We start from the raw sequence: 7806 nt of genomic DNA on the forward strand, positions 1-7806 counted from the left end.
CTGGAGCTCAAGGAGGGAGGACTGGATGCCTTGCAAGCACCCTGGACAGAGTAGTGCTACTGCCAGAGGCTGGGGAAGCTAGAGACAATTCCCGGCTGGCTGCTAAGACTGGCCTGCTGAGACCCTGAGGTAAGGGTGAAGAAGGTGCTGGGGTCAAGAGGTTGGAAGGGATGCAATATGTGTCTGCCAGCTACAGAGTGCCTGGGCTGGGACCTGGAGTAGGGGGTGGGCCTGGCTCCCTCTCCTGCCCCCACTTGCCACTGAGGAAGTGGTTGGACAGTTAGATTGTGGTACTGGCCCACAAAAAGCAGGAGCACAGATTGTGGCATGGCCGGTGGGCAGTGTCATGAAGAGGATGCTGGTCTTTGGAGTGATGTAGGTCCAGGAACAGAAGTGACAGTGCAGAAGAGAAAGGAAATAACAAAATAAAACCACCAGCAGCACTGTCCTATGAGGTAGCAATATATCATGCAGACAAACATGGTGGAATGAATTAAGCATTGCATCCCAAACAAGAATATCACCCTCTTGATTTGAATATGGTATTTTGCAGCATAATCAAATGTATAACTACATGTGATGAGGCTCCACTCACCACACAGGTGTCTCCTGCTGGTTGTCTTGGGGATTAACTCTGCTGGTTGGTATGCCCACTCCCGGTGGTGTCTCACCTGCTGTCACTTCTGCTCCCAGACCTATATCACTCCAAGGACCAGTGTCCTCTTCATGACACTGCCCTCTGAGTGCTCACATTTCTCCACCTAAGCAATTTCTCTCCCACAGCCAAATGCACTAAAATATATATGATATACCAAAATACATATATACAAACTCCTTCTGGACCTTTGGGAGTTGACATTTATGCCATATGTTCTTTAAAATCTAATTTCCCCTAGATGTGCAGTAAGGTACTGGATTTGACCCAGGACCTTTATATCATGAAGTATCACCATACTGGTGAGAGATAAGTACAAGTTCTACTACTGTCTGTTTTTGGTAGACTTGTTTGAATTTTATTAATATACAAAGGTAAAATCAATTAACAGACTACAATTTCTAAAATGTAATTTATTCACACTAAATAAACTTATTCTCTGGTTTGATAACTCCAAGACGGAGAGCGAAAATATATTAGTGTAAAAGTTACCTCAGTTAGGGTCTGAACCTGCTCCCATAGAAATAAAAGGCAAAACTTCTCAATTATTTTGGTGAGGATGGAATTGGGTCTTGGAAATGTGTGTGTGTGTGTGTGTGTATATATATATATACATTCTTACTATATGTTCCATTCTATACATCCGATGAAGTGGGCCCTGATTCAGTAACCACCCTTGTTCAGTGGTCACACTTTTATCATGCAAGACACATGGGAAAACACTGATTATTTACATAAAATACCCTCCTAATTTATCATTGGTTTAAAATTTCTAGCCAAAATAACAAGTCCAGAGAGAGAACTATTCCCTCCCAAATTATAACAAGCAAGGAAAACAGCAAGAATATAGTATGTTATTACACAAAACAGTTGAGACTCCTCTTCAAAGCCCACAGCTTCGAGTCCAGTCTCTGTGTGTCTGCAGTTGCTTCAGCCTATCTGTTATTAACAATACATAAGTTTTATAAACTAGGGAGAAAAAAACCAACAATCCTGTATCAGAAGCCCTCTTGCTTAGTTGCATGGAAGGTCAGAGTAAGCCACTTAAAATTAGAGCAGAGAGTATGTTTGGAAAAGAGTATATTTCCAACAGTGGCATCAGGTTAATCAAACATAGAATGGTTACAGGGCTGGACAGGCCCTTTATAGCTGGAGCAGAAACTCATCTTTGTCAGCACCAGCTTGTTCCTGTTATACTTCTTAAAAATACCTGCGGGACAGGGTATGTGATCCATTAGCGTGAAGAAGCTGCCTTGGGGACCAGTCTGGAATGTTTAAACAAACCCATGTTGCTGACCCTGATTTTAGGCCAAGGTTCCATGAGCTGGGTGGGCTGCAACTCTTCCCTTAGCAGTTAAAGACAAGGCTAGCTCAGGCTGTTTCCAAGCTGACCTCTCTTAGTGGCCAAGGAGAAAAGAGGATTTCTGGAAAAAATAGTCCCTTCTGTTGTCATGTTGTTGTCCTGTTTGTATATTTATTGCTGGAGTGGGCTGACCAGCCAGTTCACATATGTGAAAATCAAATTATCTAGGGATGCCCAGAGCATGTGTTTCAGAGTAGCAGCCGTGGCAGTCTGTATCCACAAAAAGAACAGGAGTACTTGTGGCACCTTAGAGACTAACAAATTTATTTGAGCATAAGCTTTCTTGGGCTACAGCCCACTTCATCGGCTGCATCGGAGCATGTGTTGCATGCTTATTTATACTTTATACGTATAAATAACAAGAATCCACCATTTCTTTTACGCAAACAGCAATAGCTGTGGTAGGGGTGCCCCTTACACACTGTGGCCACTGGATCATGTAATTACAGTGGTTATGCATTTGCTTCTTCTCCAGCCTGACCCCAAACAGCCACTTGTACTGCCTGTTGTGGAGCTGGCTCAATCCTAAACTCTGTAACGTGCCAGGGGATAGAATAACCCTGTTCCACGACTGCTTACTCTTTAAGCCAATATGGTTCTGCTGGGTTGGGGTCTTCCATGGCCACTATGATGCTGTGTGAATTTTACCCATACAGCTTTAAGGACTGAGACAAGCGTCTTAACTAAAGAAAAGTTAATTTAGTGCTCATGAAAGGTGCCAGGTAGGTGATACCAGAGAGTGAAGGCCGAAATGCAGCACTGTGAGAAGCAGTGAAAATGTCCTCACGCTACTCTGCCAATGTGGTTAGAGAGCAGGTCAGTCATGCTGATTCTGCAAAGGCCCTAGTTGTGGGGGTGGATTTTACAATGGAAATACCTGACCGCTAAGTAATGGATAAAGACTATCAATTTATTTCACACAGGCTGCCTAACAGCCACTCCGTGGGAACAACTTTGACCTGGGCCAGACCTGAGTTTCAGATAGATAAGACAGATAGTTGTTGTTTTTAAATGTGTAAGTATTTGTAATTTGTAGCTCTGCCCATATATTGTGTTGCTGAAATGGGTTCTTTTATTTTATTTACAAAAACATTCCCCTCCCCCGCCCCTCCCAGTTTACCTTTAACTGACAGGTTCAGCTCTGAATGTCATTACTCTTACAGTTTAGGTCAAATCCTGACCAACGTGTGTGGGTTTTTTTTTTAAAGTAAAAATGCTCAGGCTTCCACTTAACCACTTCATATAAAATAAAATTACCTGGAGAAATCCACTGTACTCTAATCTTAAATATTCTGATGCACACCATACACTGTGAGCTATTAAAGATCTGTAAACATAAATTGAATAGTGGCTGCCATTACTATTTAATACAAATGGATTCAAATAGTTGGAAGAAATATTAAATGTGTAATGCATATTAGTGACTGAGATATTGTTGTCATCAATGGCACTTTTTTAGAGATGAGGAAAAACTTTTGGGTTATTTATAAAACCAGAATGTAAGACAAGGGCATCTGGGAATGGTTAATATTTTTAGCCTGGCCTTTTCTAACCCTAAACTTTTTATGTCATAATAAGTTTATAAATTTTATTTTCATTCAGACTATGCTAACTGGTAGCCTAACTCAAGTACTCTTTCTCACCATTTGCAATGTTAAAACTGTCTTCAATTTTAGAAATATATAAAGAACCTAAATAATTTTTTTGGCTTAAAATCAAATAACAGAGCATATCTCAAAGCTGTGCTGATTAAAAATGAAGGGACAGATCCTCAGCCCTTTTTCTTTCCCTATTGTGCAGCTCCTGTGGCATTAAGGAGATGGAGAGCTGATCTATGGTAGTAGCTGGGGAATTCTCCTTATATTAAAGAGCACCAGAGTATCAAAGATTTGGCTCTGTTGCCAACTCCTATCCCCTCCCTTCCCCCTCAGTGCACTAGGTATAGAGGGGGTATCTCAAGGGCAAGTGGGGGCTTAGCTGGAGCATACCTCTAGGTGTGGAGCCTGCTTAACTGCGTTGTTGGGAGGCTGAACCTAGCAGATTGGGTATGGCTAAGTGGAAAGGTGATAGAAAACCACCTACCTTCTGCTCTATCGCCACTATCCTTATATGTGTTGTGATAGGGTGACTGAGCCCTTTAAGGGTAGCAAGGACTAGGAGTCAGTCAACCTCTGTCCCATGGTAAGTCCCTTTAAGGTTCCTGGGACTTTTTGAGTGGATGAAGACCTAGGAAGGGCAGAGGCAGGTTTGTGGGGAGGGGAGAGAGAGGAAGATGATCCCATGGTTAATGATTGGGGAAAACCCAGGCTACTATTTCTGTAAGGTTCCAGGGCCAGGGGACTTGTATTGCGGGATGGGGCTGTTAACCCTGCAATGTTAACTATGATGGTGACGATGGTAAAGTCCAGCTATACCTTGCAGCTAATTAGCAGGATCTTGGACTCTTATCCGGTATCTATCACCCAGGGGTTCGAAGGGAAAGATAGTGTACCTCCCTATCCCATGATGCAAATGGATAAAAAAGAGAGAAGAATAAAATATACAGATCATTTATTTAAACAGATAACTTAATAAGAAACAACAGTGAGATGTGGTTTACCAATTTGGATTTAAAATCCAGGTCCAACCAAACAGATACCCTGGCAATAAACCAATAAACCTAAAACAAAAATACTCCAGATACTACACTGTTTCTAGATGTTGATAGGCAGTAGATGGTACAACACCATTCTCACAGGCAACTGATGGACCCTGGGTCTCAACTGCTTCTTAAGAGGAGATCAACAGGATCTGCTGATGCTAAAGAGGCCTGGGTCTGCGATCACTCAAGGGTGAGCAATCAACAGGACCTCTATACCTTTCTCTGAAAATGAGGAATGTGGAATTCAGAGATTGGCAAGCACAGTCACAGTTCTTAATGCTGAAGTCTTCCGTTACTTTGCAAGTGATAATCTTCTGGTCCATGTCGCTGTGCAAACACAATGGTACCCTGGCTGCCGCTAGGACGGACAGCAGCTAAGCAGCGGGTGCTCAGAGTTTATATAGGAACACGCGCGCCAAAGCTCTGAGGTAAAACTGGCAGCTTCCCTGCTGGAACCTGTTTGAACCAATTCCGTGCTGACCGTTAACTGCTTTTCCCGCCAAAGTTCCAAAAGGGCGCAATAACTTCAACAAGAAGCTAAACAAAGATGGAGTTGAGCTGTTGTTTGGCAGGCGCGCCATTTTGAATTTCACCATATCTAATTTGTGGTGAAATACCTTAACCAAATGTAAAGGCATAAAATATAACCTATTCCAAAGCACAAACAATTTATAATCTCTATTTCATATACAAAAACATGTTACAGGGCAAAGCTCCCTCTTTCCCAACCCACCAGGGGGAGCCATGGGAAAGAGGGTGGTATATATGCTGCTTTCTCTGACATAGTAGGGAGATGCCAGTTGGGGACAGAGTGGTGCTGGCTGCCCTTTCCTAGGAGGGTTAGGGTTAAGTAAAGACGGGCTAGCCAGGAGAAGTGCTTCAGGGCTGTAGCTGGCTTGAACGAGCACAGTCTCAACAAGGAGGGCTGTGGGACTTCTGAAGCAGGGAGAAGGAGGATTGGACATATGGGGCTAAGGAAGAGGTAATAAATCAGACCCCAGAAAAGGGGGAATCTTGCTTTTAGGTCTGAGTCAATTATTGCAGTGAATGCAGGGGGAGCTGAGGGCTGGGTGCCAATGGGGCCATTCCAAGCCATGAGGGTGGCACTCTAGAGGTGGCAACCCTGTTATACACACCTAAATATCTGACCCAGGCTCTTAGTGTCAATCATTCATGCTTACTGCTAAGCCGGAGAATGAAAGCGTTCTGAATCACACATACCCCTCCCCTATGTTAAAAGAACATCAAGGTACAAAATCAAACAGTTGAAAACTAGGAAATTCTGGCACTGAGGTTGCATGTGCAACTTTAAATGGGACTCCTTGTGCATGCATTATGATACAATTTTTAATTTCGTGATCATATACTATTTTTTTCCAGAGGACCCCTGCCTCATTCAGTGCACAGGCCTCAAGGGAGGCATGCTAGCTGGAGTTGTGCTCTGGCCATAATCTGGCCCTGCCTCTTTGGGTGAGGGGCTGCAGTGCAGGAACAAATTGCATCAGGGCAAAGACTCTACCAAACAAGAGCGAGAGTGGTAGATATCTCTTAGAAACAGAAAAAATAATAAAGCTGGCTGCTGTCATATGTTTTACATGCGCTTCTAGCAAGTACATTAGGCTGGTACATTGTAGCTAGTAGATTTCCCAGTGCGCCTAAGGCAGTTAGGAGCCCAACTGCCATTGACAGTCAAAGGGAGCTGGGTGCTTCACTTCCATAGGAGCCTTTAAAAATCGCAGTGCCAGGTCCTCCATTTGTGTAAATCATTGTAGTGCCATTGAAGTTAGTGGAGCTGCAGAAGCTCATACCAAGTAAGGACCTGAACCCAAGTGTTGTCTTTGTGCAGACAGGTAGCATAGTACACTACCACCCCCTTGGATGTTGAAATAACCTCCCTAGGGTGTACAGGTGTCAGCAAATCAACACAAACTGTAATGGCTATTGAATCAGATCAACAAAAATTAGTTTGGTGCTGTTTTAGATTATTTTAAAAAAATCACTTTTTAAACAAATGGCAATATTGGCTTTTTGTATTCCCAGCTCTGTGCGACCTTGGGTAAATCACCTAACCTCTCCAAACCTCATAATCTATCCCTAAAATGAGAATATTAATGTCTTTCTGTAGGGGTATTGTGAAGTTTAATTAAATAATAAATGTAAAATGCTTTGAGATCCTCTGATAAAAGGCACTGTACAAATGTTAAGTATTTTTTCTGTGTTAAAGTAACCAGTATAAATAATAAACATGGATCATTATGAGCACATACTTTTATTTTTAGGCGCACATTTATTCATAATCTTTCCACTGGTAGACAAATTATAGCACTAAACAGTGAATACAATTTGAAAACAAGCAATAAAAGTAGAAAGGAAATTAATATCTATTTCCATGCACTAAAAGAAAAAGAGAAACATTAATAACCATTTCCCTGTAGATATAATCTTGCAAATGTTATTTCTAATCTGTCAACATATGGGTCTGTGAAAATGGCTACAATCATGTAAGAAGCCATTAAACATAAAATGGAATCTCTTAAAATCTTCCAGTGGGCTTGTCAACTCTTCTGTTTGGTCACTTCTGTTTATATGTTTGGTGGTAGTTGAATGATTTGCTGTTTGCCTTTCTATTTAAAACCTAACTGATGTTTTAAATAACTTATGCTTTAGAATGGGTGGTGTCAGCTTTTTCATAGTGTGGAATTTTGATGAGATGAGCAAACCTCACACTAGGGAGCAGAGGGTTAAGGAGTACCTTGGAGCCCAAGAAACACCACCCAACCACATCTGCTGGACATGCTCATAGTGGAGGTGGAGTTTAAAAGGGCACCACCCAGATCAGGCAGGATGGTCATTGCAAGGGAACAGGCCTGCACTGGTAGCTCCTGGAGGGACTGAGCAGGTGTCCCACTCTGCCCCAAAACAGATGGTAATACAGAGCTGCAGGCTGCTGCTGAAGAGGTGTAGGAAAGAACCTTTGGACGCCTTTCAGTTGAGTATGCATTGCAAGCCAAGAGCTAGGTCCCCCCGGGCCTCTGAGAGGTAGAGGGTGCAGTACCCTTGCTCAGGCAACACTCCTAAACTGCCAGCCCCGGGGCTTGGGTGGAACCTGGTGCAATAGGAGGACCTGGGTTTCTCTACTGCCATTTG

General features: G+C 42.8%; 2 long non-coding RNA genes across 2 annotated transcripts; both read left to right on the plus strand.

Annotated features, from left to right (window-relative positions):
* On the plus strand, positions 1-4853 carry LOC122466500. The gene is made up of 3 exons (XR_006292077.1): positions 1-129; positions 3478-3517; positions 4716-4853. It is a non-coding gene; the product is annotated as an uncharacterized LOC122466500 (long non-coding RNA).
* A 109-nt stretch (positions 4854-4962) lies between these two features.
* Positions 4963-6915, plus strand: LOC122466501. The gene is made up of 2 exons (XR_006292078.1): positions 4963-5087; positions 6040-6915. It is a non-coding gene; the product is annotated as an uncharacterized LOC122466501 (long non-coding RNA).
* The last annotated feature ends 891 nt before the right edge of the window (positions 6916-7806 follow it).

This window comes from Chelonia mydas, chromosome 7 (genome assembly GCF_015237465.2).
Source record: "Chelonia mydas isolate rCheMyd1 chromosome 7, rCheMyd1.pri.v2, whole genome shotgun sequence".
Lineage (NCBI taxonomy): Eukaryota > Metazoa > Chordata > Testudines > Cheloniidae > Chelonia > Chelonia mydas.